Raw genomic sequence first — 4,200 nt, 5'->3', positions numbered from 1 at the left:
ACAAGGGCAGGGATGGGCCTGCGCGGGCAGATAAATGCAGAAGTTACACGGAGGCAGGTTTTAGTTTAATAGAAAAAACCCCAAATGACTTTCTAATAACAACTCTCTGAGAGTGGAAATGGCGGCCTTCTGCGCTAGTGACCAACCCCCTCACCACTGGGGCAAAACAGATGCTGCTGTCTCTGTGGGGTGTGGGGCGGGGAGGCGGGGAAGGCCACTGTGGACTGGGGGATCTGTGTGCTGGGGGCAGGACTTTTTTTTTTTTACAACGTCATCGTTGCATGTTTTACATATCGTATCATTCACTCATTTCAACTGTACAGTTCAATGGCCCGCAGGCAGTAACCTTGCCAAGTTATGCGCCCATCATCATAAGCGAACTTTAGAACACTTTGAGCACTTTCACCCCAGTGAGATCCCACTGGGACGGCAGTTTTAACTAAAGCGCATCTCTCGGGCAGTGGCTGTCTTGTAAGATCATTAAATCCTAACGATCCTCTCAGTCACGGCCTGGGTACCTGCTTCGGCCGTGGTTAGGTGCTGACCAATGAGCAACATCCAGGTGCCTGCTCAGACAGGTCCAGGGGCTGGATGGCGAGGAAGGCTGGGCCGGCGGTGGCAGCAAGCCCGCGGTGACAGCAAGCCCGCGGTAGGCCGCAGGCAGGCACCACGCGAGGGCAACAAGGCAGGGGCAGGTTCCTCTCACGGGCCGCCCTCCATCCCCATATGATGTTCTGGTCATAATAAATCTGTTTAAGGGAGTGGACACTTTCCACTCCGACAGTTTATCATGGTAAACTTTAGAAGGCCTTCAAGAATACTGAATCACTGAAAAAGACTTTGTTATTCAGGAAACTGCAGAGAGCCTCTAGCAAAGGGATGGTCATAGTTATTGCATAATGTCCAGTTAAAAAAATAACATCTATTTTAAACTCAATTTATTTCTCTGACCAGTTAACATATGTTAACCAGAAAAGCGGAGTCTTCTTTAAATTTGGGCTCTCTCTGTGGCGCATTCTGAAAGGAAGTGCTGACGGCCCGGACTCGGACGTTCGTCAGAGTGGCGCGTGCGTGGCTGCGTGCCCTAGCTGTGCGTCACACCGTGCCCGGCCCAAAGGGCCTGTTTGTGTTCTTAAAGCAGGTGCTTAAGTAGCACCTTCAAGACGGTGATGTGCTTGCTGCTGTACGTACACGCTCGTACTTCCTTGCTAAAGCACGCCTGGAAAGCTAAGCAGATCCGGGGTGATAGACACGGAATAGGCCAGGTAAAGCCACCGACTCACAGGCCAATTAAATTCCAAGGGGTCCTACTGGGTCCGGAATAATTTTTTTTAAGGTAAAGCCTAGGACTTCAGCTATGGGAGTTTGAATACTTGGAAGTTAATACTTGCATACTAAACTTGAAGAGTGGGGCTCTTAGTGTCTTAGGTTGATAGCGTCTGACAAGCCAAAGGGAACAAAAATAACACAGAGGACCCAGAAAAACTAAGAACGCCACTTCAGCTTTCTGAAACTTTGAAAATATTGCAGACACAGGATGCACTGTCCAGAGAGGCTGGGAGGACGGGTGGCACGTCCAGCAGGAGACAATGCTGTGTGCCAGCACGAAGGACGTGCAGGAATCACGGCCGTGGTTCGAGTCGCCAGGCAGAGTGTGATCACAGCTGCAAAACACCGGGATGCAGTCTACTCCCCGAATGCCCCAGATCAACTAAAAGCCAGATCTCTACCAAGATTCGAGAATGCATTATTCTATTTTGATTAGTAATGTCTAGTATCTGAGTTCCACCGTTCTACTTGATTTGTGAGAGACAGGCAATATGACGTTACAGAAGGCAGTGGTCACAAATCTAAAACCTAAATCCCACTATGAAGTCTTTTAAAATAGATGCAGCCACACCAGAGGGGTGGCAGAAAATATCACGCACAGCCCTGGGATCTTTCAGAGCTGCCTAGAAGACAAGTATATTAGGAGCGCTCTCTCTTCCCAGTGTAGTTCCATGGATTTATAAGTAAATCAGCACTCGTCATACCAGACGGCCTCCATTTTCTTCCATCTTGACCTTGAGATATGGCCTGAGCAGACCGCAAGTCCCAGCAAGCAGTTTTCAATCTGTATTCGAGCAGCACCACATAAAAGATGAAAGCAATTACAACGAGCACCATTTGCAGCGAACACCGTGATGCCGTCCTCCCAGCTTCTGGAAAATTGCTAGGCAGCCCTGTAACTGGCCTGACGTTTGGGCACAGGCCTCCTCACTGACATCTTTTTCAAATTATAAATCCATTTGAGTTAAATTCTTGGGGGTAGTACCTTAGATCCCTGCCTGGATTGCACAGCAGGTGCTATTAGATCCTGGTTGTAATCGGTGAGTGATGGTCCAGGAACCTGGGAAGGTTCTAATAACACACAAGGACTATCATCAGAATACTTAAACACTTAGGCAGCTTTGCATCTTCAAAGCACTTTGCAAACATTAATTAATTAATGTACACTACACCCCTGCGATGTCGTTAAGTATTATTATCTCCATTTGACATATAAGGAAAAAGACCGGTTAAGTGGCTTGCTTGAGGCCGCACAACAAGCCTGAGTGGGTCGAGGAATGTCGATTAGAAGCACCTGATCCAACGTGCACGCGCAGGTGGGTCCACGGGCTCGTCCGCTGCCCGGCCCTCGCTGCCACGACCTGCTGACAAGCGGTCAGAGGGGCCGGGCTGTCTGCTGGGCTCTGTCCCACTCCTCCTCAATCACGTCCCAACCAAGAAGAGTTAGTAAGAGTTCGACTGAGAGCAAGGGCGCTCACTGCCGCGTCCAGCCGCAGCGCCCCCTGCGACCTGGGGAAGCCCACTGGCTGGAAGGCACGGCCCAGGCAGGCCAGCGGCTGATGTCAGAAGTCACAGCGGAAGGGCGAGTGACGGAAGCAGGAGAGAATGGAGGAGGTGTGGGCAGGAGGAGTCTGTCATTCCAAGGGTCATTACAAAAAGACAGGACAGAAACCTACGCTGGGGTAATGGAGGAAGTGCTCTCGGAGGACCCGTTCACTGTGGGTCGTGAATGGCAACCTGCCCTGGCCACCGGAGGCGCTGGGCGGAGGGAGGAGAGCCGGGTGGCTGGAAGGAAGGTGGGTGGCCGGGGAAGCGGGAGCCGGGAACCGGCACCTCTCGCGAACCTTCTGTGCCCTGGGCGCCTCACCGCACGCACGCGGTCCTAAGTCGGCCCCCAGGCGAGTATCGCTTCATTTTTATCCTTAAGAATGGGAAGTGGAGGAAACGGTGGCCAATTTTCAGGCAGAGTTAGAATCAGAGCCGGGCCTGGGTGACGGAGGCCATCCCACGCCACGGGAGACAGGTGAGGATGCCGGGCACAGACATCCCGGCACAGAGGCCGCCAGGAAAGCCAGAGGGCGCAGACCGGGAGACGCCGTAGAAGTGGCAGTGGCACCTCGACTCCGAATTCTGGAAACCGTGGCTTGGGTGACCTGGCGTCCAAGGATGAATGTTCCCAGACAGAGAAGTGTGCTGGTTTGGGGACAGAGGCTCGGAGAAGCGGGAGGGCCCTGGGGGCAGAAGGGCAGTTCCGGCCCATGGCAGGCGAGTGCCTTCCCAGGAAGCCAGGCTGAGCCTCTCGGGGCAACTCACTGGAACACCACGGAGAAAATACAGTACGTACGACGCACACACTGTGACGAGAGCCAAGGAAAACGCTTTGACTTCCTAAAAAAGATGCAAGAAGTCGCTGCAACATTTTCCTGGTTATTTGACAGAAACAGAACTTTGGGGCTTTCTGCCGCATAACGTTTAGTGTTCTTTCCTGCCCGGATGCTCAGATGCCGGGAGGAATGCTGCTTTGGGGATGAATGGAAGTTTCTTGAATATGTGAATGAGCAAGGATTCAGAAGCAAAACCTCCACAGCCTGTGACAGTCTTCCTCTAGACAAGATAGTCAGAATGAGGGTATAGATTTGCATTTATTTATTTTACTAAAACCTTCCTCATTTCCTCCTTTCTGGATACTGTATGAGAGGTTTGACCCTTTCCTTTCAAATATGATCTTTAGGGAGATGTGGGACCTACAATAGAATTTCTTATTTTCATAGAATTCACTGCTCAAATATAATGTTTAGGGCTAGAGTACAGCTTTTCTAGAACATGCACGGAAAAGGAAAAGGGAGAGAAATTCAACTCAGGATGTCTTTG

At 51.1% G+C, this 4,200-nt stretch overlaps 1 pseudogene; it reads left to right on the top strand.

The window, feature by feature from the left end:
* Positions 1 to 653, top strand: part of LOC105816056 — a 3,007-nt pseudogene extending 2,354 nt beyond the window's left edge.
* Positions 654 to 4,200: the final 3,547 nt, after the last annotated feature.

The sequence above is a fragment of the Propithecus coquereli genome, unplaced genomic scaffold (genome assembly GCF_000956105.1).
Source record: "Propithecus coquereli isolate 6110/MARCELLA unplaced genomic scaffold, Pcoq_1.0 Scaffold354, whole genome shotgun sequence".
Lineage (NCBI taxonomy): Eukaryota > Metazoa > Chordata > Mammalia > Primates > Indriidae > Propithecus > Propithecus coquereli.
The sequence above is the reverse complement of the archived record's forward strand: the minus strand, read 5'-3'. Positions and strand labels throughout refer to the sequence as shown.